This window comes from Coturnix japonica, chromosome 5 (genome assembly GCF_001577835.2).
Source record: "Coturnix japonica isolate 7356 chromosome 5, Coturnix japonica 2.1, whole genome shotgun sequence".
In the NCBI taxonomy this organism is placed as follows: Eukaryota; Metazoa; Chordata; class Aves; order Galliformes; family Phasianidae; genus Coturnix; species Coturnix japonica.
Genome location: NC_029520.1, coordinates 50,918,904 through 50,946,004, shown reverse-complemented (window position 1 = coordinate 50,946,004; position 27,101 = coordinate 50,918,904). Strand labels below are relative to the sequence as shown.

The 27,101-nt window shown below is 47.0% G+C and overlaps 1 long non-coding RNA gene across 1 annotated transcript in view; it reads left to right on the top strand.

Moving 5' to 3' along the window:
• The window catches only part of LOC107315464, a 48,894-nt gene extending 21,793 nt beyond the window's left edge, over window positions 1-27,101 (top strand). The window contains exon 3 of the long non-coding RNA XR_004307534.1: window positions 25,345-27,101. This is a non-coding gene — a long non-coding RNA (uncharacterized LOC107315464). The remainder of the gene's footprint in view (window positions 1-25,344) is intronic.

Sequence of the window (27,101 nt, the reverse complement as noted above, 5' to 3'; positions counted from 1 at the left end):
GTTTCCTGCATTTGTATAATGTTTACAGCAATCAACAAGATTTCCAGGGCACTGCAGGGCTGAACTTTCAAGTGTGTGATGGCTGCTGACATTTCAGGAGAGTTTGGCTCTCATATAATTAGGTTCAAAGGGAAGAGGAGGGCAATAACATTAACAGCAGCAACAGCAATTCATAACGTGTTACCAAGCTCCTCTGTAATTGCCTTTCTCCCGTCTTGATTCTCTAGTGCATAGACAAACCAATTGCTCTAAGAACATCTATGGAACAGCTGTGTAGTCCTGGTGTCAGACAGCATGGAGGTGTCACCAGTCTCTCCTTGCAGGTGGGGAGGAGAGGCTGCGTTGTGGTGGGGAAGTGGTCTGGATGGAGGTGGGCACAGGGGCTGAGATGTGTGGGTGTCAGTGTGGTCCCACGGGTCCCTGTTCTGCTTCTCTTTAGTAAGTGATGCTGCCTTGTGGGAGTTCTGGCTTAAAAGCTTGAGCTGGGTAGGATGGGATGTCTCACCTGCAGGTCTGAGGATGCCCACTAGCATTGCTCCTGGGCTGAGCTGTCTTGGCTCTAGCCAGAAAGAGGAGAAGATTGCTTTTCAGTATTTCTCCCCTCCTCACCCCTGAAATATGTTGTTTTTTCTTTCTTTTCAGATGAGACACAAGCAAAAACAAACCTCTCCAGGCAAAATTAATCAGTTTTGCTTTGATTCTTTTTTTCTTCATCTTTTTTCAGCCAGGGCTTGCTCAGCTCCAGCTGCCTGCAGGGTTTGCTCACCGTCATGTGCTCTAAAAACTCTCACTATGTGGTCAAGCATCTTCATTGCTGTAAATTTGCTGCCACTGTAAAACAGAATAAACACAATACAGACTCAGTGTGTACCACTGCTCCAGGATTGTTCCAGAAACAGTCCTTTTTTTGTGTGTCCAGCTTGCATTCCTTGAACACAAGGTTTGTGTGGAGCCCACTATGCCTAAAAAGGCCTTGCAAGATGCAGGTCCCACTTTGAGCATCTGTCACTTCCCTTGCAACCTTTACAGCTGCTGGTTTGAGATGAGTTTTTGGCTCCTCATCCTGGAAGGGATTTGTTGTTGGGGATGAAGTGTTTGAATGTTTAACTCGTGCTCTTCCTTTTTCACATCACCTTGGGGAGTGAGGCTCTGGCCCAGGCTAAAACCTCCAATGTGAGATCTGTGTTCTTTGCCTGGATCACTTGGATGCTGAGGAGCCCCAGGAGACATTTGCAGTGGTAGATGGCAAACCAATGACAGCGTGAAACACCAAGTATGTATCTGCAGTGGTGGAGGTGGTGCTGATTCCTGAGCCCATCTTAGAAGCACCTGAAGGTGCAGCTGGGCTCTTCTCTGGGCTCTCACCTCCTGTTCCCTAGTTGACTTGGGATGGGACCAGTGTGCTTTCAAAAGGAGAAGCAGCTTGCAGTTCTGCTGAGGACAAGAGAAAGGCAATGAAGAAGGGAAAATTAGGGGAAAACAGCTTTCCATCAGCAGCATCTTCTTTGCAAATGCTCCTTGCTCCACATGCAGAAGTTTGCCAGAGCTGGATGAGTCTCTGATGTGTGCTGACCTCCTTTTTCCTACCTGCCTGCACCGTATGCTTTGTTCTCTTCCCTCAGAATCCATCATAACAATAGAAATGATGTTCTTGAAGAAGCGATTTCTCCCCAGGATGCACAAAACTGCTGTCTGCCTGTGCCAGATGCAGAAAAAGCTTATAAATGCATAGAAAGATACGATTTCCAGCCACGAGTTCAACCCAGGTGCCAGGAACTAATGCTTTTATGAAGGAATTTTTGAGCAACAGAAAGTCCCAGATGAAAACAAGAGTGGTAGGCAGTACATGGGAAAGGTTACAAGACCTGAAATGTAGTTATCGAAGCCTTTGAATGATCCATCAAAGAACACAATGTAGAAATTTTCCAAGTAGTGGAGCTGAGAAAGGTGTAGAAAGTTGGTTGCAGAGGATTTGGGGAGTTATGTGAGCCAGAAAGGAAGGGTGGCAGCTGTGGAGGCTGCTTTGTGATGGTGGAGCTGCTGCTTTTGGTGTGAGCCTAATGAACGCTGTGAATTCATAGGCTGAAAACTGATGATGTGCAGGGAAATCACCTGCTGAGAGACAAGCGAGATGCTTGGTGAATTGTGGATGGGAATGCAAATTGATCATGGTAGAGGATGAACAGGGAACTGAAAAGCTCTGTGTCTGTGTGTCTACTAGGGCTCATTCTGGGGTCTGTCCTGCTCCCTGCTTGGGCTGAGCTCATTTGAGTTGGAATGAATCTGTAAAGGCCATCTGGTCCAATGGCCTGCATTGAAAATGGAGACCCACAGCTCCATCAGGTGCTCAGAGCCCCATCCAGCCTGACCTTGGATGTCTCTGAGGGTGGAGATGTTTCCACAAGGTTTAATGAACATGAATTCTGGCATAACTGAGAATAGCTATTAACATCCTGCAGCTACAGTGAACACAAAGAGAACTGCAGAGTTTTAGATGTCCGTCACTGGAAATGCTCATGCTGAGTGCCTTGGTGATGCTCTTCAGTTCCAGGTCTTCAAAAGTGCCTCTCATACACCATTTCCCAGTTGATCTCAGTAGGATTTAACAACAACTAAGGCTGGCAGCACCCTGGGGGTGTTAAAGCAACAGGGCATCCCATCAATCCCATTTCCATGGCACTGCAGGTGGTGGGGGCAGGGGAAGGTGCTTCATTGCAGTGGCTTTCCCTCCCTTTTGGTTTTCTCTTTGGTAAAGCAGTTCATTGCCACTGCAGAAGTTTGCTGTTGGTGCTGCACATTGTGCTGCTGTAGCTCTTTGTGCATGGGTGATAAAAACACCCACCGTCTTGCAACTCATTAGCTCTCCTCCAGCAGCATCAGTGGTTAACAGCATAATTAGTTTCAGTGGTAAAAGGAGATTTTGTGGACCCAGGGGAGAGATCGTTAATCTTCTGGTATTTCGGGCAACAGCAAAAGTAGTGAACTGCTCGTTAGGGGCAACAGCAGAAATATTTGCATGTTGTTAATCAACTTATGACTAAAACACTGGCCCTGAGGTAGCTTTGTTTGGTTGGTGAGAGTGATCTTAACATCATGAAATATCATGTAATCATAGGGGATCTCAATGAACAGGTAGAAAATGTCCACCAGGATGTGTGTGTTCATTACTGCTTCTGGGTGATTTGTTACTCTGTGGATATCTGCAGGACTGACTCTTCTCTCTCCTGCAGGAAGAGACTGATTCTGTAACAAAGATAAAGATGTGCCATTGCTGGATGTGTGCACAGCATTACACAGGCTGGGCATAAATCAGGGCAGGAACTGCAGAATAGCAGTGTTACTGTATGGTGTGCATTTGTCACCTCCAAGCCTTCCTCCAGTGTCCTGGTGATGGCCAACCATGTTGGCAAATTGGTGCTCAGGGCAGGTGGCTCTGACAATTTCTCCTTCCTTTCAATGTCCTGGCACATGAAGATGGGTGGAGAAAGGCCTAAAGGCCTGTCCTTATAGGGAGCTTTTCCATCCCTGGGACCATTTTTGTGGCCCTTCTCTGGATGCTCTAAACAGCTCCATGTCTCTCCTGTACTGAGGACTCCCCATCTGGATGCAGTGTTCTGCCATTTGACCACCACCCAGGCCCAGCCCTCCTGGTCTCGGTGAGCAGCTGGAGCCGAGGTCACTTGGATGCTGCAGGAAAAGCATTTTCTGCTGGTGATGCTGCAGGCGTTGCAAGATTCATGATGTGCTGGTAATCTCCAGGGGAAAGTTTCTGGTCCAAGGGAGGTCATGCAAAGTTCAGAGCAGCTTTGGGAACATACTTGAACTTCTGGATGTTTGTGTGAACCCAACCTTTGATTTCCTGAGCCTCTCGTTTTCTTAATTCATAAGTACTGAGGGATAACACCGTCAGTGCATGCGTGTGTGTGCATGGTGGAAAAACAACTGCATTGTTTCAAGGATGTGAAAGAAAGAAGGATGTGAGCACATCATTCTGGATTGCTATCTCCCAGCTGTTGGCAAAAGGAGAAGAAATGCCTTGGATCTAGATAACACCTCCAGAAACACCTCAATCCTGAGACAAAATGGGTCCTATTACTGCTAGGACTCAAATACCTGAACCCCATTGAGGAAATTGTCCTCACACCCAATCCATCATTTCAGGCCTGAGTACCCCTCTGTCCCCCTGGAGCAATTTCAGTGCTGTGTATAACAGAGCGTGCATTATTTCTTAATGTGAGGAAAAGACTGGCTCGTTGTTTTGAGAAGGAAAGCAGATTTGACCATTTTACAGAGGGCTGCGGATGCAGGGAGCAGAATGCAAAGGTGGTCTCAGGGCTCAGAGGGGTGCTTTCGGCTTTTGGAAGGCTTTATCTCTTTTATCCATCCTCTGGTCCTTTTCCTCCTGCTACCAGGGCTGGATTACCTGGCATCTGAAAGCAAAAATACAACTGACTTGACAGTTATCCATTGCATGCTGTGTGTGTACGTGAAGAATTGATGTAAAAAGGAAAAGGGAAGAAAACTGATGGGGCTTTTGAAGGATCCAAACAAGGATGCCCAGCAGCATAAGGTGTTGGTACCCAGGATCGCAAGCCTGTTTGCTCCCTAGCTGATTTTGGGCTCCTTGGCCACTATTGCCCATGGCTCTGCAGGGAATCTATGTGGCATCTGCCCCTGCAACCTGATCCCTATGAAGCATCACTAATGCTGCCAAATGTCCCACCTGGAAAGGGGCACGAAGAGGGTGAGGACTGCTTAAATATGGCAAATTAAAACCCCCTGTCTGATGCAATTTCCCCCCTCTGCACTCAAAAGTGGTGCATGGGAGCATTTCCGTCACTTTTGGTAGCTATAGAAACTTCAAACACAAGCACAGTAACCAAAATATGTCTCTTTGTCAGTGCTTTTCCCTGACATGAGCCTCCACAAGGCCTCAGGGAGCCTCAGCCTGGCATTGGCCGTATTTGTTTTGCCAGCTGGAAGCAAGCAGTGTACATTCATGAGGTTGAACTGGAGAGAGATGGATGTGGATAACCAAGGGAGCTGCTCTGCTCTGTACCAAACTGCAATGTGTGGCATCCTCCTTTCTTTTCTCCTCCTACATTCTATTCCAAAGGAGTAATTTGGTTACAAGGGACTTATTGGGTGGTCGGTTTATTTGCTTTGCTGGGGCTATCAGAAGAAAAACACTTTTTCTCCTTGCAAAGGAGGAACAGGTGGTTTTCCCATTATCAAGGGCTCCCTGTGTGGATGGTGCTTGGGTGGGCTCCAGAGCATGGTGGTAAAGAAGCAGCCCCATGGGGTGGACTTGCAGTGGTTGCCACTACGCACCTTCCCCATCTGAGATCAGCTCCCAGAGGATGGCAAGGTGCCCACCCTCACCCAAATCACCTGCACCTTACAGGGTAATGGTAAGTCCAGGAGGCATCAGTGATGTGCTGGAATCAGAAGGGAGGAACTCTGTAAGAAGGGTGGAAGGGGATCAGTTGGATGAAGTGCCAAAATTGGAGGAGATGGCACATGGAGAACATTCCCATATATCTATTTTCTTAAAAATATGTCTGTTTCCACAGCTGTATGTTTCCATGCATTGCTACCCTATTTTCCCTGATAACTTTTGTAATTGATGTCTTTCTTTGCTTCGGATAAAGCTGATTTCCTCCCCTGGTGGCAGCAGCGGATGCAGAGAACAATAGGTACGGTGCCTGCTCAGGGGACAACTGCTCCCCTGTGCCATGCCCAGCCTTCATCTGGGGACAGAGGGACCCACCCAAGGGAAATGCCAGCACCAGAGGAACAGCTTGGAAAAGAACATTGCAAAAATTCATGGAGAGCAGTGATTGAATGAAGAATGAGGTCATGCTGCTGTTCCAGGAAAGGTGCAGCAAAAATATGTGTTTACAGCAGAAATTCTATGAAATGGATAAAAATAAAATAATCTCATCACTGGAAAGATGCAGGAGGTCAGAGGTACCCGAGGGCAAGCAGCCACAGTGCTGTGACCAGTCCCAGGAGCCGCTTTTTGGTGTCTGATCACTGGTGTGAAGTTGCTTATGGCAAAACCTGCAGCAGGACGTATCCAGTTATCGCTGTCTCTGGGTAATGTAGATAAAACCTTTGCTTTGTTATTTTTTTTTCCTTAATAGTGGATGGTGAAAGAGTCTTTAATCCTCCCCACATAGCTGACTGCATCTGGTTGCTCGTTAGCATCCATCCTGGGCTGCCACATCCTCGGGCTCTATTTGGGATTACCCACCTCCCCAAAAGCTGTTCTCCAGTTTGGCTGGTGCAGTTCTCCATCTCAAATGCATCTCTTTACTTCTCCAAGTTTGGTCTAGCTCCTTCCAAATTATCACTGTGAATTTATTCAAATCGTTGCTAGTCGCCTGCCTTCCAGACGCCTTGCAGCCCTCCCAGCCCAGAGTTATTGTAATGCATTCTTCAGTCGATCATCTGGGTTGCTAATGCAGATTTTGTGTGCCTGGGCACCAGACCCCTTGCAGTCTGGCAGAGAGTATCCAAAGCAACATACTGAGCATGAGATGTCTCCTGTGCATCATGTACCTTCTGCATTGCCTTTGTCTGGCTCTTGAGGGTGACCAAGAGATGTGGGATGAGCAGTCTCTGAGCTTTGGGGATGCAATGTCAGAGGTTAGCCGTGTTTAGCTATTTAGAGCCTGGCAGTGAGTAGGAGGGAGGGAGAAAGCATAAGGGACCGGCGTATGTTCTCAGATGCTCCATAACGATGTCATCTGAAGATGATTTACATTGGAGCTGGGACATATGGTGTGCTTTATCACCGCAGTCATCTACCAGGATGCGTGCTGCCACCTGATTACATGCCCACATTTCTTCTTCTCAGCTTTAAACCTCACTCATTCACTGCAGAGGCATCGGGTGTGGGTCCTCAAGGTAAAGCAATACTGTCCTCGGGTTATGGGATCTCCTGGCCTTGGTCTGCACTCATGCAGGTTGGCCTCTGGGAGCTTTCTGGGGAGCCAATGCATCTCTTAGCTCCCAGGTGCTAAAATCCATCAGGACTGACTCCTGGGGATGGGAAAAGCCAAGGATATAAGGGTAAATGGGGAAAATCGGTGTCATTAAATGTGTCATCATGTTTACTGTTGGCTAGAAATGATTGATGTTCTTCTACATTGTTCCTACAATTTTGCCTAACTTGCTCTTAAATGTTTCCAGTGCTTCACTCCTTTGCTTCCCAAGCTAATTCATGCCTGTCCTTAATTAACCTTGTCATGAGGGAGGTTTCCTCAAGTGTCACCCAAGCGTGCTACACTCTGATCTACCATGTCACATCCTACCCATCATAGACAAGGAGAACCATGTGCTCCTTTCTCCAAGGGGACATTCTGCCCTTGAGGAATGTTGGGAAGACTCCTTTCTCTCTTTTTTGCCAGTTTCCTTCAGTTCTTCCTCATTGGGTTCTGTTTTCATCATCTTTCCTTCAACCTATGGGGTTCTGTCCGCTATGGATCCTCCCATGATACTCCAGCTGAGATCTCAACAGGGGTGAGCAATGCCAAAGGGCAGCTCAATGTGTTTCACACCCAACCACTGTGTTAACTCATCCCATCTAAAGGGAAAGAACATCTTGCTGTCTCTTGTGGCCCTGTTGTATCAGAGAACATGGATATTGTGGTGGTGAAGACCAGAGGATGCTGCAGCATTGGTCATGCTCTGAACAACCTCCTTCCAGGTTAGGAAAATGATTTTCCAAAGTGGAAAATGAGTCTTTCACGATCCAGATCTCTTGCAGCTGAGAATTTGACTTTGTTGATATTTTCAGGCCGACTTGGGTTTTAGTTTGCCTTGTTTTGCAAGGATGAGAACATTTTGTGCTGATGAAATCGTTCGGCTTAATTGCACACTAAAAGCATGTTGATGTTTATATTATGTGAGTATTAATTTTAATCTCCAATATTAATCAGTAGCAATGTAAACAATGTATTGAGTATTATCTTTGCCAGGCTCTATTTGTATATAATTCAATATTTACAACAGGCGTTTAATATTTTATATTGCCTGATAATATTTCTCTGTCATTGTTCATCAGGGACAGGAAAAGAAATAAAGGGCTTAAGGTGCAGTGAGGGAGCTTAAATTAAATTCCAGGAGCGTTTTCCTTATGGGAAAAGCAGTGAAACCTTATTTTTTGTTTCCAAAGGGAAAAAGCTCTTGCTTCTCAAAGCTGGAGGAGGATGAATGCACCTGATTGTCTTCAAAAGTTATCTGAGCTCTCATGCAAAGTGTTACATAAGAGCTAAAGACTGTTATTATTTTTAACAACTTAATCATAGATGTTTGGTTTTTTTTAAAAAATATATTTTTGGACTCTTAAACATGAGTAGCTTTATTATTATTATTATTACTATTATTATTATTTTCCAGGAAGCAATTTAGTTAAATTATATTTCAATATTATTTCAACGGATGTGAGTATAGGAAATAAAGCAGCTACAATTTATGCACATAAGCACTGGTTTGCATTGTATTTCCCCACCAAAATAATATATATATATATATATATATATATAGTTGCTATGAAACCAGAAGTTTTGCTTAGATCAGATCATTTTGTTCTGTTGTCACGAGTAAAGGAACTGAATGAGCAATGCACCTCTAATGGTTTTAAATCTACTTAAAGAAAACTTTCACCTCCCACACTTTCCAAACAGATAAGGGTGTGGTTTTTTTTAATGGGGTTTTTGGTAAGTTTAGTGCTGGTAAAAGTGCCTTCTACAGAAAAGGTGGGAGAGACAAGAGCAAGAAGGGCCCTGGGGCCATGTGTTGGCCCTTTGAATTTTGCAGGGACCTGTTCCTGGGATCTATCACTGATTGAGAGTTCTTTTTGGTTTTGCTCTACTTGGTGCCCTGAGCAATATTTGGGGCTCTGAAGGTCCTGTGCTTTGGCAGAGGGCAGATGAGATGTGTGATTTCTGTTTGGATGGCTTTTTCTGGTTGTCTTGTTGAAGAAAGCTGTGATTCACTGGAACAGGTTGCCCAAGGAGGCTGTGGATGCCCCATCCCTGCAGACATTCAAGGCCAGGCTGGATGTGGCTCTGGGCAGCCTGGGCTGCTGGTTGGTGACCCTGCACACAGCAGGGGGTTGGGACTACATGATCGTTGTGGTCCTTTTCAACCCAGACCATTCTATGATAGTGAAAGGCTCATCAGACTCCCAGAGATGGGTTTTTAAGGGGAAAAAAAAAAAAAAAAAGACAAAAACGAGTTCAAAAACAGGTGAACTACTAGGATTAAATTATTTCTGGGTGTCAGCACACTGGGGCTTGGGCAGAGCTAGCAGGGTCTCTGTTTCTTTGGATTGCTTCTGTGTATCTATCCATTCTATGTTGGGTTGGTGGTTAGAATAGATTATCCTAGTGGTCTTTTCCAACCTTAATGATTCTATGATTTCATCTATCATTCTGTACCTTGTAATCTACATCTACGTCTATGTTTCTATCTCTGCACTTATGTATCTCTATTTCTGTGTAGATAAAGATGGATAAATATGTATGCATACACACTGAATATGTAGATATATACTCTAGCTTTAAAACAGTCCTTGAATATAGGAATATACATACATATATGTAAGTATGTTATGCGAAAGGACATGAAAATAGAGCAGGATCATGAGAAACTTTCTATCTTCTTTCTAATTGTGGGTGATGGGTTGCATTTATAGTTTCCTACAGTCTTTCTTTTGCCGAATACAAATATATCTCTGTTTGAGAGAATTCCTGGGACGAGCTGTGGGCAGAAAGCTAATTTAGCCGTGGTGCTGATTGACATTCCCTCCTCGCTGCCAGCATTGTGGTGACAGGACTGCAAAACCTGGAGCCTGTAGAACCCCACCTGCCTGCAGAGGGGCTCAGGGCATCCCTGCACCCCGACTTCCCCCATTATGGGGCTGCAGGATCAGTGCCTGTGTGACAGCCCATGAATGGGAACAGTAACACGGCAGCCAGAACGGGAATGAAAGTCTCTTTTTAGCTGCTGAACAGAAGATAGGAGTTAAAATATGCAAGTGCATCAGAGAGCCAGAAAAATGTGTGCTTTGTTGAAGCTAACGATGAGGGCTGCTCCATCCTTCCTCCACTGCCAGTACAGTGCACTCCACAGCTCCTTGCCTAACAGGAGCTTGTTTTGGGTGCACCTCGTGCAAGCTTTGGTCCTGCTGTCCTGAACCTCATGTTGGAGGTTTGCTAGCTTCAAAAACACCCCACTACCTGCTGTGGTGTGTGTGTGTTTGCATCTGTGTATTCACAAGTGTCTAGCTACTCTGTTCACAGATATATATATATATTTGTTTTCTTTCAGCTTGAAATTAAAACAAAAACCAAAACACTGCAGAAATAACTGATGTGGGAGTTTTGGTGTGCTGCGGTGCTGGCTGCACCATCAGAAAGGTTGTGGTGCGGGTGTCACGGCTGTGCCATACATCACTTCACCTGCTGCATCGTGTGGCAGATCTGCTCCAGACAGAGTTTGCAGGGAGCCTGAGAGAGCAGCCCTGAATATTAACCCGCTTTCTTTTGTTGCTTTAAAAGAGGAGCATCATTAACCACGACTTAGCTCATTAAATCAGGGATGAAAGGGAGGGCAGCTTGGAGTGAGGGGAATTAACCCAGCAGGGAGCAGAGCCAGGATGCAGAGGGAGGGAGATGTGGCATCCAGAATCAGGAGGGTAGGGGTATTTTGGGCAATCCTTAAAATTCTGAGCAATGCTCTTCTATCTATGGGTTTTCCAAAGAGGGAGATGGCTGTGAGCATTTCGGGTGCACCCTGTGCAGTGCTTAAAGCACAAACTCAAAGCGCTACTTGCCCTTGGTGTAACTGGTGCTTTCACACAGCTAAGGGTGAGGCATCCCCTTTTCCACTCTTCATCCTCCAGGGCAAATCCCTTGAGGAGGGTATCCCCAGCATGTTCTGCTTTTGGTACAAAGAAGGAGCCAAGAGCCACATCTCTGCATGTGAGAATTTGGCTCAGTCCTGGGTAGAAGCAGGAGGGGATGAGAGGATGCATGAGCAGTGGGTGTTGTTGTGAGCAGTTTGGCCTTGCCAGAGTCTGATGTATAGACATCTGTATGTCTGCTGGGTTGGATTAGAGTCGCTAGCACTTTACGAATGAGTAGTTATAACCACGACCACGCTGCCTCTTAAAGAAGAAAGCAATTATCATATCTATTGGGCAGTGCCTTAAATGACACCATTTAATTAAGGTCTAATTTATCCCTGAATATGAAAAATATTTAATATCAGCACACAGTATTTTATCCCATTCAATTACTGCAAATCTCCATCACCTTGCTGCTACTGATGAGCTCGGCTGGCAAGCTGACTGCATGCACCAGCAGCACTCTGCTGCTCTCTAGATGCACCCAGCAGACTGATTTCTACCTGGGATGGTCTCTCCCATGCTTTAGATTTGCAGCCACCCCATATAATTGAGGGCTGGGTTCATCTCCACTGCTGCTGAGCCCTCTTGGGAAGTGACTTTGATCTTGACATGATCTTCGGAGGATTCATGCCAAAGAGAATTCTTCATCCTTGGGAAGTTTCCCAGTGTATTTTCATAGCAGGCTGTATGGTTCAGCTTTGGAGGTGTTCGAGGCTGGGTTGGATGGGCCCTGGGCAGACTGATCTGGTACCTAATCCTAGTGATTGGCAATCCTATCCACAGCAGGGGGTTGGAACTGGATGATCTTTAGGATCCCTTTCAACCCAAGCCATTCTGTGGTTCTATTATGGGAATCCCTGGGTTTAACATTCAGGAAGCATTTTTAATGGGTATGAGATGACATCCCAGCTCTACTGAGGGGTTGGTGACCATGTTCCTTGTGCTGGGATTACTCCTGGGGCCTCTTAAGTTGTCTCCAAGGTTGGCACAGAGGGACTCCAAGACGCAACCCGACAGCAGCCAATCCTGCTGGCCCACCTAGCAGATCTGTGTCATGCTCCAAAGTCTCTATTTTGCAAAATTATTTGTGTTTTCAGCCACAACCGCTCAACAAATGAAATAATCATGGGATTATTTGCCAAGCTGGCATAAATTTAGGCAGAAAGAGCTGCTGCTTCTAGCCAAGGGCAGATAGTTGGCTGTCTGTGCTGCCCAACAGCCACAAGAAACGTGTCTGGTGTATGTGCTTGTGACTAATGGACCAGTGAAAAGATCTTTAACATAAATACATTAAATAGCTGGGCCTCTGGTCATGTGCAGGGGCTCTGTGTAGAGATGTGTCATCTCCCATTGAGCCATGCAATGTTTGGAGACACCAGGACAGCACAGTGCAACAAAATCATCAGGGAGTCCAGAAAAGCCAGGAGTTGGACTCAATGATCCTTATGGGGTCTCTTGGGGTATTTTATGATCCTAAGTCCCTCCTAATTTGAAGAGAGAGAATGAATTATTAAATTGAAGTACAGGTGTGAATCTGGAGCCCCGGGAAATGCTCTTCTGTACCCCAAATTCTGTATAATTCCAGTAGTGGAGAAGATCTTACACAGCCCCATGTGGGCTGAGCTCTGGTATGAGCAGCTCCCTGATTGTGACCGTCTCTGAACTCACAGCATGATTTTCCTTGCTAAGAAAGATCTGTTTTCTTTCCAGATGGAGCAGCACTGCTCCTTTTCCTTCAGCCTTGCGGTTTCTTTTTCATTACGGCTTGGAAAAGAGAACAGCAAGATATGCACATGAGAAATCTGACAGTATTCAGCTTACGAGGGGATCTGGGGCAGCGTTCTGTGCTTAGATCTGCACCGCAGCTCTCATCTGTATTACAGAGGTTGACAACTGCGCTTACTTCTCTGTGTGATAAATCTCCTGTAGTAAGGTGCTGTTCCCAGATGGTAATGGTTGGTGTATGTGCGCATACAGACCATTGTTTCCCTCTAAGACTCTCCTAAGAGGGAAAAAAAAAAAGAGATTTGCAAATTGGCTTTGGCTATGGAGCAGAACACTTGGGGTTCTTCAGGACTCAGCCCCACAGTTCTCATTCTCTACCTCAAACCTTTAGCATCTTCAGCCACCTCCTCCCTTTGTGGGCGTGTGATATAACTCTGATTTAATCTGAGGCTGTGGTAACACTGATGAACATGGGAAAAGCAAATTTCCTAGGAGGGGATCTGGAGTTCCCACCACTTCTCCAAGTGGAAGGAGCACAGCAATCACAGTCAAATAAGCTTAGTCCAGGGGGGTTTGCTGCTCTGCATTAAGAGCTCAACACGGGGCTGTGCAATAGGGATGGGAGCTTTGTGGCTGCAGAGGATGGAGCAAGGGCAGCTGACCCTCATGAACGACTATTTTTGTGGCAGTGATGTATCATTTTTGCAACCAGCAAGAAGCATTGAACCAGTGACTGATGTCTGAGGTTGCTCTGAGCCTTCAGCTGCTGGGGACACCGTGGTGCCCCTTGTCCTGCAGACCCCTCAGTCTGCTATAGAGGAAACAGAGCTGGGACCTGCAGGATGGCCCTCCACGAGCATCCACACCAGTGACGCTGATGATTTTTGCTCCAGAGGCAAGTTCCATGTTTTCCTTAAATCTGCAAGGCTAATCGAGCAGAGGAATTGATTACCACAGGCGTATCAAATTGCTTCTCTCTTTAACCCCATAAACAACTCGCACTGGGTTAGCTGGGATATCCCCATGCTGCCCAGGGTGTCCCGGGCATGGTGTTGGGGTTTTAACAGGATGTATTTTAAAGGCATGCAATATTTTGGAGCTCCAGGAGGAACGCTGAGGTTTTCTGCCTCCCCAGACACCAAGAGGCACCATGCCCCATTGAACTCTGCTTCTGCTGCTGCGCGTGTGAGCCATGTCCCATAGAGTCCCGCTCACAAAGCGTTGCGGTCATGTAGAGCAGAGCAGCACGTGGCATCCTCTAAGGGCTGTGAGGATTTTCTCCCTGGTTACAACCCCCCTCCCAGTGCTTTCTGAGCCTCCACTCGTGCTTGTGACAAATCCTGCACCATCAGCTCTTGCTCCGCTTGGATTTTTTTCTACCAGGATACTCTCAGCAGCCCAAGAGGGTGTTTTCCTGTTGGTTTTGAGGGCAGAAACACGAGATGAGCAATCTGTGAGCTCCATACAGGCTGATATGGTGATACTGCAGCCTCCCCCCCTGCTCAGCTGGAGATTGCTGGATTATGTATGGCATTCTGCTGAGATAATAACCCGGAACGGAGAGAGCGTTCCTCCCCGCGGTGTTTACAGCCAACACTCAGGGCAGCCCTTTGTGGACAGAGGAGGTGGAGGGGGCATCGTCTGCCTGGAGAATGGCAAAGGCCTGAAAAGGTGGGGGGGGAAAAGAGCTAATCATTAGGATGTCTTTTTTGTTTTTTTTTTCCTCTTGAGCTCACAAGGCTGGGATTAAAGGGGAAGGAGGGAGTAATTGGAGATGTAAAGTGTGGGTTGCTGGGTGACTTAATGAGCTAGAGGGGAATTAGAGCCCTGACCTGAGTGTCCCATAGGGAAATGGTAGTGCTGGAGGTGCTCCCTGCTCAGGAACCCCTTTGGGAGTGTGTTCCTGAGGTCTGCTCTGTGATCCCCAGAGAGGGGCTGACATCTCAGCAGGTGCAGCACTGTGCTGCTGGGGCAGCTGGGGGAAAAGGGGCTATTTTAGGAGAGAAAGCAAAAAACACTGTCTGTGTTTGGCCAAGGAGGTTGGGAGAGGACGTGATGCCTGTCTATAAATACAGCAGGAATGTAAACATCAGGGTGGGGAGCAAATAGAGTGAAAGTGAAGGGCGATGCCAGCAGAAAAACCTACAGCTCCGGGGCAGGGACAGAGCCAGGAGGAGCTGAGCTCCTGGTCCTGGGGCTGGGCCATAGGGTAGCTCAGAAATGAGAAGTAATGACTTTTTCCCTCCTAGTCAGACTGGATATCTCCTGTAGGCTGAGGGACTCCAGACTGATGGTTCACAGAGCCCTCTTGCTGTGTTTTGGGATAGGTCTTAGTGTAAGACCTATCCCCAGGACCTACCCAGGGGAGGCTCTGGTTGGGTATTAGGGGAAACTTATTCTTTGAAAGGGTGGTGATGCAGTGGCACATCTGTGCATGGAATGGGGGAATCACTGTCCTTGGAGGTGTTACAGAACCATGGAGATGTGGCACTGAGGGATGTGGGCAGTGGGCACTGTGGGGGGTGAGCTGTGGTTGGGGATCTTTGAGGTCTTCTCCAATCTGAATGTTTCTATGATTCTCTGACTCTATCCCAAAGGCCTAAATGTAGGATTTTGGAAAGGGTCATGCAAGGGAAGGCTTTCCCAGGTGAAAAGAGAGCTTGTTCTGCAGCAGGAACAGAACAAGAAATGATTTTCCGTTCTTTTCCCCCCCAGGCTTTTCAGTTTTGCTAATCAGACAAAGCTTGCAGATCTGTTAATGCATTGGATTGGAACACGCCCAACCCTCGTGATGGGGGTGCTGGGATAAAGCATTTCTGAGGTTGTGCTGTTCAGTCACAAAGGGTTTTGATAAAGATTATGTGGGGTCACTGTGACCTAATTACGGTTTAAGGGAAGCATTTTTTTGTAAACGGGTTGGATTTCAGATACAGGAATAATGTACCTGGAAGGTGCTGCGAGACGCGTGGCTGCATGCAGCGCTAAATGAGCATGTAAATGAGATGGCTCTCATTAGAAAAGGGCAAATCTGATGAACAGATCCTAAGAGCCTTCCCCAGAATGAGCCTTTCACTTCAGCCGCTTGTCCTATTAGGGTAGGGGAGGGATAATGAACTGCTGGTAGTGCTGTGCTCTGTGTACCACTGCTTTGATAGTAGCCATGAGGAACCACTGTTCAATCCCCGTGCCCAGTGCTGGTACATTTGGACATAATTGCAGCGTTTGGTGCTGTAAAATCCACCATGTGGTTCTAGAGGCTGAGCGCTGTTTGAGGTCATAGAATCATTCAGGTTGGGAAAGGTCTCTCCAAGCCCAACCCCAGCCCACCCCCAGTACCTCTAATACCATCCCCAACACCTGGAGCTGACACAAGCCCTGGTGCAGGCTAACCCTAACCCTAACCCTAATGCGCCACACAATGCAGAGCCCTGGGAGGATATTTACATCCCAAACATTTTCCTTTTGGGCCCCAATCCTTATTGGACCCCCAAACTTTTTTCCTTTTGGACTCCAAACCTCTTTCCTCTTGGGCCCCAGAACTGCCCTGTGAGCTCCCCACACTGCTGCTTCTCATCTCTTTGCAGTTTTGAGCTTTAGCTTAGGTTCCATGGCCATCTCATGCAGAGTGTCAGTGCAGGTTTAGGCAGTGAGGTCTTCATGCTGGTTACATCCCAGTCAACATTTCATTAAGCTCTTGGACTGCAGCACAACCTGCACTGCAAATCCCAGGAAAGAGCAGCAGGTTGCATCCAGCAAACCCCCAAGCCTGGCAAAATCCCCCTTCCCATGCCTTCCTTTGTTAAACACTTGCAGTCGGTACATGTTGTCCTCTTTTTTCCCCCAGTATGGGCTGAAGTGGGAGATTTGGGAATGATTCACTCTGTTCTGCCCAGCAGCTCCAAGCAGCAGCCGGGGAGTCTGCAAAACAGGCATCCAGCCCGGAATATTTTGTACACTATCTTAACACAGAGCTGTAATTAAAAGGCATGCTTGAAATAAATGACGGAGGGCTTGGTTTATTTTGTTCCTTTTCAATTTCTTTTGTTTCCCAAGGGAAATGGAGGGGTGGGGGGCAAAGTTGCACTGTAATATCAAAAGGCACAACAAGCACATTGGAACAAATAGCATCAAACAATGTGTGGCCGATGCAATTGCTTGCATCGAATGCGAGATGCTCGGTTATCACCCAGGGAACTTGCTGTCTGATTAAAAATAATTATTGCTGGCATTAAAAGTGTTTAGAATTACGCTGCACAATTCATCTCCTATTGCCCGCTGCCACCATATGCCTGGTTTGTTGAGTGGAAAAATGTCTCTTTCGTTCGGATAAATAATGCTTTGTAAATATTTAGAGATGAATGTTCTGGATCACTGAGCGGCTAGTTTTTTTTTTTTTTCCCCTTGTGATAAATACGTGCAAATGAGCTCAGTTTTGGCTTGGTTTGAGGCAGGCATTATTTGGGGCTGGATTAGTCCCACGGAACAGCTGTACCAGGGGGACATAGTGAAGGAGCCCAAGGGCCACTTCTGATGCTGAGAAAGTGGGGTGAAAACACCACTTTTAATATTTTAAGTCTATCAATGCCCTCCATCCAGCCATGGCTGCAGACACCTGGATAACTTACTGTGAAATTGTATAATCATAGAATCATAGAATTACCCAGGTTGGAAAAGACCTTGAAGATGATGGGTGCCCCCTCCCTGGAGTTGCCAGTGCCATGGATGGGGCCCTGGGTGTCCCAGCCAGACCTTGTCAGGGAGCTGGAACTGGATGGGCTCTAAGGTCCCTTCCAACCCAAACCATTCTATGATTCCATGATTCTATGGCTGCTGTTTTGGGCTTATGTCAGAACTCTCAGTGAGAAGCACTCTTGCAATAAGCACAGCTCATGTTGGACCTGGGGGCATGAGGGTCTCTGTGAGGGGGGGAAGCAGAGCTTTTGGTGTGTCCCAGCTGGATGCCCCATGGATTATTGCTCATGAAACCACTCAAAACCGTGGATGTTTGGAAAAATGTCTTATCTGAAATAGTGGTAGAGGACTGGAATGGGCTGCCTGGGGAGGTGGCTGAGTCACTGTGACTGGAGGTGTTAAAAAAATGTGCAGATGTACTGAGGGATGTGGCTTAGTGGAGGAATATTGGCAGTAGGTAGATGGTTGGACTGGATGATCTTGAAGGTCTTTTCCAACCTTTGTAATTCTATGATTCTATGACAGAAAGGGAGGTGATGCTCTGCATCTTTCCTCTTCTGCACATCCAAAGCGCTATGAAGGAACCTCCCATCTGGCTGCCAAATAGCAGATTACTGAGTTCATGTCAGCACCAGCACAGCCGTCCTGGTGAGGCTGGAGTGATTCATAGAAAGAAAAGACTGTTGGAGGGCACACAAATGCTTAAAGAAATGCAGTTCTTGCATTCAGTGCTTTGTGTGTGTGCTTTCAATGACACCTCTCCCTCCAGACAGATAAAGGGAGCAGCAAGATGCTGACCCTCCCTGCAAGAACTGGGGCATTGAATAAGGTATCGTAGAATCATAAAGTCATAGAATGGCCTGGGTTGAAAAGGACCACAATGATCATCCAGCTTCAACACCCCTGTTATATGCAGGGTCGCCAACCACCAGCCCAGGCTGCCCTGTGCCGCCTCCAGCCTGGCCTTGAATACATGAGGAGATGAATTCTTTTCCCTTGTAATAGACACGGGAGAGGAGATGCAGCTCCCCAAGCAACAAGGTCCTGCTCCCTTTTCCTCCCCCAGGATTCAAACCCATAGGAATTATGTGTCCCTCCTGTCTCGGTGTGCACTGCCTGTTATATTTGCTTTGCATTCGATTAAAACACGAAGGCAAACAAGGGGCGTTAATGAATTCGTTCGTTTATGATGACAATCCTTTTTTGAGTCCTCCAATTGATTTGCCGAGCAAGCTGATAAAAAGAGCAACGCTTGCATTATTTACAACCCCCAGCCTAAATGTAATGTCTGAACCAACAGAGCCTGTTTGCTTTTTAAAATTCAAATGAGGACAGCAATAATCTCATTTCCAGGAGCTGGCCGTCCTCTGTTGATGTGCTTTGCCCTCGTCTTTCCGTCATGGCTCGGGGACCCAAGGACTCAGTGTCACCCTGCTATACCAACACCAATGGAGCAGGGGGTTGAGCTGAGAAAAGTAAGTAAATAAAGAGCAAAAAACAGTGGGCTGTGGGGTCTTCTAACAGCCAGCTGAGTCATCAGCTCGGCATAGTTAATTATGCATAGTTCCTAATTAAAGTCATTATTTACCTTGGAAAGCAGAGAGCTCAGGTCCTCGATGGGCACAGGGCTTAGCTTGGCCCCTCCGGCTGCATGGAGGCAGGGGCACAATGGGAGGCAATGGAGGCTGTTGGGAAGGATTTAGTGTCATCTCAGGGTGGTACAGCTCCTTCCATGGACACACAGTAGTGATGATTGGGTGCAATACCTCAGGTTGGTGCAAGATAAGGAGAAAAAAAGGATTCAATAATTTGGAGGACTGGGGGTCCAACCTGCAAGCAGCAGCCACAGCCTCCACCACGGAGGCAATTGCTTAAGCAAGTCAGAGCCCTGATTTGAAACAGCTTGCTCAAATATTTCTGTGCTCCCTGTGGTCGGATTCCAGACTTTTACTATGTGATTACTTTAACCTGTTAAAAAAGAGGGAAAAAAAAAGAAGCAATGCTGCAAAGGGTGAGAAGAAAGGCCTGATTCATTGATGAGGGCTGGCCGTGGCTGCAAACAGGGTGTTACAGTTTCCCCAGGAATGTTTTTGGGTCTTAAAATGTCCTGTAGTAAATAAAAGCAAGGAGGAATCACTGCACAGTGGGGGTCACTTGGTAGGGTTCCAGATGGAGTATTTTTGGCACCATCCTTCTTGAAGTGCTCAGTGTTTTTGGTTGTTTGCAGGAATCAGGGGGACTTGGTGCTTTCAGGGCACAGTCCCCCTCCTTGTGTGCCAATGGCAAGGACATCAGGAACAGTTTCTTCTTCGAAAGAGTGGTGATGCAGAGGTTGATCTTCAGGAGGAGTGCAGCAGCTGATGGCACTCTCACCGAACCAAGATAAACAAGGGTGCCCCAAATAACTCCCCTCTTGTCAGCAAGGGGTATTTTTAATGAGCAACACGTCACAAAAGTAAGGCAGGCAGTTGGAAGAAAACAGGAGTGCTTTGCTGGGGAGATCCAGTTCCTATGAGCCTGCTCTCTTGCGCTGCCCAAACACCATTTGGATCCTAAGATTTGGGTGCTGAGCCCAACCCCCAGTACATGGAAGGGTCTGATGGGTTTATGGTTGTGTTAAGAGCCTTAATGGCTTTTTAAGCTGAAGTACATGTGAGTCAGCTGGTGTTTCCCTTAGCACAGAGCAAGATGTGAGCAGAGGTCAGGATGGAATGTGTGGTGCGTAGGGGGATATTTGGAAGAGGTTTGCAGCAGGCACCCTCAGGATACATAAAGCAAAAGGGGCTGCTGGAAGTGCTGCGTACCCTCATGGGGAGGAACCAGGGGAGTCCTCTCCAAGCAATTTAGGCTTCAGGGGGTTTGGCATTTGGGCAGGTCCTCTCTTTTCCCATCCTTGCTGGCTTTGCAAGAGCATCTCTGCTGTGAAGAGCAAGGGATGTGCAAAAACTTGCAAAAACTTGCAAACTCAAACCAAACCTTTAGAATTCAGGGCTAGGTCCAAGCTTCCTTACCCACAGTGCAGATATCGTGCTGTCTTTAGCAGCTCTGCTTGCAGATCAAAGCCACGCAGAGCATGTCAGAAGGGGAAAGCTGGACTCTTAGCTTTGTTTTAATTTGCTGTTGTCCTGGTAGTTCCATCAACCCTTTACCCAGGAGCAGAACTTCACTGGGTGAGACTAGTCCTGAAACAAAACACAACAGTTTTGGAGGAAAAGCACAGCCTGTGCTCACATAGCAACCCTGTGCCAGGGGGAAAATCAGGGCTCCGGTCTCACAATGTGAGTCAGCTGCTTTCCCCCCCGCCTGCCCCCTGGGATGAGTAATTCAGCCGTGATAACCTTTAACGAGTTGCAGGCACTGTTACAGCTCTGTATCCAAGCTCAGCTGTGTGCTTCCTTAGCAGAGCCCAGGATGGAGATGAAGCTTCCTTGTAGGTGAAACTGGGAGGGTGAAGAAGATTCTCAAGAAGTGCATCCATCTGGATGTGATGGGTAAGGAGCCCACGTCCAAGCAAGATCCCTGTGACTCAGCCTTAAAAGAGTAAACATGATTTGGGTTTTAGTGCTCCTGTCTGGCTGGCTGCAAAGTCACATGGGCAGAAGAGCCATGTGTCTGCCTACAGAGGTGACTTTTGGAGGCTGGAATGAAAGGTACCATTGTGTGTGCCTGGCATGGGATGGGTTGGGAATCCATCATGTGTCAGCTCTGTGCCCTTTGATATGGAGCTGAGGAATGGTTTGGTTCCCTGGGGCAATGTTCAGCCTGGTGTTGGCTGTCTTGTGGATTGCTTTGGGCTTTGAAGTCATGGGGTTTTGCGTGATGGCAGTGTGAGGTCTCTGCTGTTGTCCTGTCTGTGCAAAGAGCTCAGAAAGATGGTAGTGGTGATGGAGAGGCTGGAAACACAGATGCAGAGAGAGCAGGGTGAGGTGATAGATGCACTGTTTTAAACCATTCCTGTTCTTGACTGAATTTGCTGTGCCCCTCATGCTGTAGGTCCTGATCCACAAGGGATTGTACCCAGAGGTGCCATACTTTGGTGGCTCCTCAGCATATTCTACTGCCCACTGTTTGTCCTGGTTGGGCAGAGTAGGGCTGGTGCTGCTGAGACATCAAAATATAAGCAGCCTTTTGGGTGCCTGTGCAATGGGCTCTCCTCTGGCTCTGTTCTTCCCCTACCTACAGAATAGCTCTGTGAATCATACCATCATGGAATCATTTGAATTGGAAAAGACTTTCAAGATGACCAAATCCAGCCATCAACCTGACCCGTCACTAAACAATATGCCTTAGTGCCAGGTCCACATGTCTCTTAAATACCTCCAGGAATGGGGGGTCCACCACTTCCCTTGGCAGCCAGTTCTGGTGCTTGGCCACCCCCTCCATGAAGGAATTCTTCCTTTGTCTTTTTCCTTGTCTTTCTCCTATATCTTTCTCTTGTTAGGCAGAAGCTCACTCCCTCTACTGTGCTCTGGTCTCTCTTCCCCTGTGGCTCTTATCTCACCCTTGGAAGAGATGTCTCATATCTCCTACAGCTGTCATTCATTCATCTCTCACTGATACAGAAGTAGCATTAAGCTCATGGATGCAGCTCTACTAATTTACTGTCCACCTTGAGAACCTCATGGATTCCGGGTGTTGCCAGGTGGTTTAGCAAGAAAAATATCACCCCTCTTGGATTCCGGCTGATAGCTCTATTTTAAGCACTATCCCCATGGGGCAAATATTGGATGTACGCTTTAATTCTTTGCTGATATGTTTTCATTGTGAAAAAATATTGCTCAGCTGAGTCACAGGGAAAAGGAATGTGTCTCATCACAGAGTTAGTTCCCACACTTGGGACTTATGTCACGGACAACGTCATTCCATCAGGATGCTTTTGCTGTGGGCACCTCTCCAGCAAGATGGGAAGTTGCATTTATCCTGTTGTGTGCATGCAGAATAGGTGTCTTTTTGGCAATAAATCCAGTGCCTCACCAGAGGATCTTGTTTCTGTGGTAGGAGGAATCTCATTAACACGAACTTCAGAGGAATCCAGCACTGCCAGCCAGAAGACAAATGCAGCAATGCTGTTGTCATTTATCAAATGGAGAATGACCTTTGCTATCCATTAGGATGAAATGAAAAGCTTTGGGCTTTAACTTTGTTAGGATGCACATGGCTGTCTTTTCAGATCTCTGAGTTGGTGCATTGCTGAATTTAATCAAATTGTGCATTTTGCTAGTGCCTAAACAGTATTGTTATATAATTCAATCTCTGTGCGTTTTTAAGGCAGCAGGCAGAAGAATTACACTGAAACCAGATGCAAAACTGTCCTGCTGCAGTCAGTGGCTTAGGAGGCAGAAGGAGCTTGGGTCCAAGTGCCAGCCTAGTGTTTGTAGGTCATATGATTCAAGTTACTTTCGGTCAAAATTAGATATGTGTGCCTATAAAGATGTGTGAGTAGTCATGTGTGTCCTTGGGAGAGCTCAGCTGAAGGAGGTGGGTGTATCCCCCTCTCATCTGCTACAAACCTCCCTAGGGGAAGAAGGCGTAAGATCTGTTTTTCCCCATCTTTCACTCTGAAAGTTGCTGATGCTCTTTCCTCTTTTCATAGCAAAGACTCCAACAGTCACCCACTGGATGTCCCTACATAGACATCTCATGGATCCTTCCCAGCTCCTTGGCCACAATCCCAACTGCAGCTGTCCCAACCCTTCCTGCTCTTTTCTAGTCACAGCGAAAATTACCTCCATCCTACTGGTAGGGTGGGCTGATAACATGGGGTCATCCATGCCCTAGACATCTCTTGGGGTGCTCTGAGATGGTGCCTGCAACCTCCCAGAGTCCGTGTGGTTGTGTGCATGAGGTTGGATGAAGTCCATTTGATGTTATGGGCTTCTCCATGTGGTGGAACTGAAGAATTATGATTGGGTCTACAGCTGGAAAACCTCCTGTGTTCACAGATAATAATCCAACCTGTGTTTGTCTCAGCACAACTCTGTGTGGCTGCTTGGCATAAGACTAAAAACGATCCTTTTTTTTCTTGCTGTATCTGCTTATTTACAAACATAAATTAAATCTAGTTAGAGTATGTGCCTTAAGAGAGGCTTTCATCAAAATAACGACAAGTAGTGCTTTGTGCTCCAGCGGGTGTAGCTCAGCCTACCAATAAGCCAATAATTCCTTTGCGTATAGACAAGCCCAGAAGCAAACATTGCCTATATATTGTGGCTTTACTGCAAAAAGCAAGAAAAAGCAATGACCAGAAGTGCTGGAGTCTTGAGCATCAGCCAAGCCCCATCAGCTGTTGTGACAGCAGTGGGCAACGAGTGGCTGATGCCTCAGTGGAAATCAATTCATTAATGGACAGGTTTCCTCATTCCTGGAGCTAATGCACGGATCTGCAGAGGGAGGATCTGTAGTGATTAGCTGGAAATGCATCCTTGTTTGTGAAGGGCCTTAAGGGAGTGTCTTTATACCTAAAGTTACGGGAACTTCCATCTGCTGCTGCAATCAACATTGAAGGTGGGTGCAATCTTGGATCTCCGTAATATCAAATAGCATTGATAGCAACGTATGGGAGGTGGCTTTTATTTCTGGGTGCTTGGAATAAGGGGGTTTGGCTCAACTGGTTACAAATCCACGTGCAAAACTCATGACAAGAGTGGACTGTGAGCACCCAAAGGAGCTGCAGGGCGCAGCTCTGGCATCTTCCTCTCATCTTCCAGCTTGGTCCTTGCTGTCCCCAGGGAAGGGCTCAGCTCTTGGAAACTGAGCTCTGGAGGCTTGAATGGGGAACAAGTGACTAAATATTGACTCAGAGAAAACAAAGATCCCATTTAGATGTAAATGGAAAAAGGTGGGAGGGGGAGTGGTAGAGAGGGAGGAAGGAAACCGAAATACATAAAATAAGAGTCTACAAGCAGAATTATCTCATTGCAGAATCCATTTTCCAGACTTCCCTCAGTGAGCTATCGGCAATGCTCCACATACTTGTGCAGCCAAATAGCTGCGAGGCACAAGTACATTCTCCAGTAGCAAATAATTCCCTTTCCCGATAACATCTTCAGCAGGGTTTGTCTGCAATGTGTGAGCACAGTGGCACAGGTTTTGCTCTGGCGGTGGAGGCACGCAGTGTGCTGGCTGATCAGAGCCAGCATCAATGTTTGTGCTTTTACGTGGTGAGGCCAAGTAACCCAGCAGAGTTTGGGCTGCAGAGTTTGCAATCCATCCACCTTGCTTTGCTCGAGCAATTTCCATCCTTCAGGAGAGGCTGCAGCAAGCTGGAGCAGATCGTATCTGAAAGGTGATTACTGCAAGGATCACACCAGGAAACCAAAGGAGTGTTTGGGATGTCTCAAATTAGGCTAAATTCACATCATGTCCATGAGGCCAGGTTTTTATTTCTCTCCTGTTAATGTCACAAATTGGCCAAGCGAGGCACTTTGGGAGGAGGGCAGCTGTGCCCTCTTGGCATCAGTGGCCTTCCTGAGATCTGATGGGGTAATAAATTTGGGTATTAGGAAAAAATTATTCATGGAAAGGGTGGTTAAGCAATGAGACAGGCTGCCCACATAGAGGATCTTAGTGGTCACTGCCAGTATTAATGGTTCTATGGTGGTCTCTATCCCTGGAGACATTTAGGAGCCCTGTGAATGTGGCACTTAGGGGTATGTTTTAGAGGTGAACTTGTGGTAGGTTGGTAGCTGGACTTGATAATCCTAATGGTCTTTTCCAATCTAAACATCTCTGATTCTGTAAGACATGAAGGAACAAAACCCATGTGTGTTACAAAGACCTGAGTCCACATTAGAATCACAGAATCATTCAGATTGGAAAAGATCCCTGAGTCCAACCACCAACCCATCACCATCATGCCTATTGCCCACATCCCTCAGTGCCACATCTCTGCAGTTCTGGAACACCCCCAGGGACAGTGACCCCACCATGGCCCTGGGCAGCTGTATTATTTCTGATACAAGCCAGAATGCAATTGGCCTCCCATTTTCTTTTTTCTCTGTTTTCAGGGGAAATGAAGGTGACTGCAAGGGTCTGACACCTTGATGCACATTCACCCCAAGAAATATAGCAGCTGTACAGGGATGGATACAGCCAGAAGTGAGAACAATGGATGGGAGAGCTCAGCCAGCAGGCCATGCACCATCAGGGCTTCCAGTATGTGCTGCGTGTTCCCACCTTGGACTTTCCTGCTGATGAAGAGACATAAACCAGTGCTATTCTTACAGATTGGATTCCTGGACCACGCACCCTTGCTGGGAAGCAGCACATCAGTGGGGAGTGCTTGCAGCACCAGGGCACATCTGCAGAGGATTTGCTGCTTGTGAGCCCCTCTTGCTCCACGGTGGGGGGAAAAAATGTGATTTTACTGTTTTTTTTCTTCCTTTTTTCCCTTCTTCTTAGCTTTACAGGCTCAGATTTGGAAGCTTTCCCAGTTTTCTTGCAAATAAAACTGCTAGCCAGTCTGTGGAGCGTTGGAAGAGGAATCTCAGGAACGTGGGAGCTCTCTGTGGAGCTGCTCTGGGGTTTCTCCCAGTGCTGCCTTTAAATGCTCCTCAGGCAATGGTTGCTCTGCACATCTCTGAGTGTTTCAGACAAAGGGGACCCAACAGCTGATTTTTCATCAAGATTGGCAAAACAAAAATCACATGAAAAAGCCAGCACCGGGCTCTGTAGCTGCAGAATAAAATGATGGAAGCATCAGAATTATGTTCTGCATAGCAAGTGTGGGACGAGACAAACACCAACAACAGTCCCATTGCAGTTTGCAAAATGCCTCGGTGCATCTTCGTGTCCTGCTTCAATGTCACCACGTGTTGGATGCAGGGAAGCAGCTTCCTGGCGTTGAGCAAACAGAGATCCCCCCCAGGATGAGATGGAAGGATATGGGGTCTCCCAGGCTGTGAGCTCTGAAACGTGCAAATCCAGCAGGAGATGTTCCTTTCTTGCTGTTTCCCATGTACGGGAAGGATATGGTGACTAATCACGAAGTTTTACTGAACAAAGCTAATGGGCACCGTGTTTCCTATTTTGCAGGGCTGCAGCCAGGTCAGGAATGTGGTGAGTCCTGGGAAGGAGAAGTTTTCTTGGGGCCAGAGAGGTGCAATGCCACTGCTGGGATAATCCATTTCCTCCAGGCTGCTGCCTTGAAGATGTCAAGGATTTGGGTAAAAATAGAAAAGAGAAAAATGACATCCTGGATGAGGGGAAAGCAGGAAAGCAATAAGCAAAGCCCAGCGCCGGCCTTTTAGTACCTAAAGGGAGGATGTAAGAAAGAAGGGGAAAGATTCTCTAGCAGAGTCTGCTGGGATCGGCCAAGGGGGAATGGTTTCAAATGAAAAGAGGGGAGATTTAGTCTGGATATAAGGATAAAGTCTTCTGCAGTAAGAATGGTGAGGCACTGGCACAGGTTGCCCAGAGAGGTGGTGGATGCCCCATCCCTGCAGACACCCAAGGTCAGGCTGGATGGGGCTCTGAGCACTGATGGAGCTGAGGGTGTCCCTGCTCATTGCAGGGAGGTTGAACCAGATGGCCTTTAAGGGTCCTTTCCAACTCAAACAGCCTGTTTTCTTAGGGTTATTCCTGTTTTCCCTTGCCACACTGCTATGCACATTGGGATACTGCAAGCTGGGAACCGAGGTCCTGAGGCATTTGGGTGAACCCAGGATGGAGATATGGGAGTGGAGGGATATGGATATGGATATGGATATGGATGTGGATGTGGATATGGATATGGATATGGATATGGATATGGATATGGATAGTG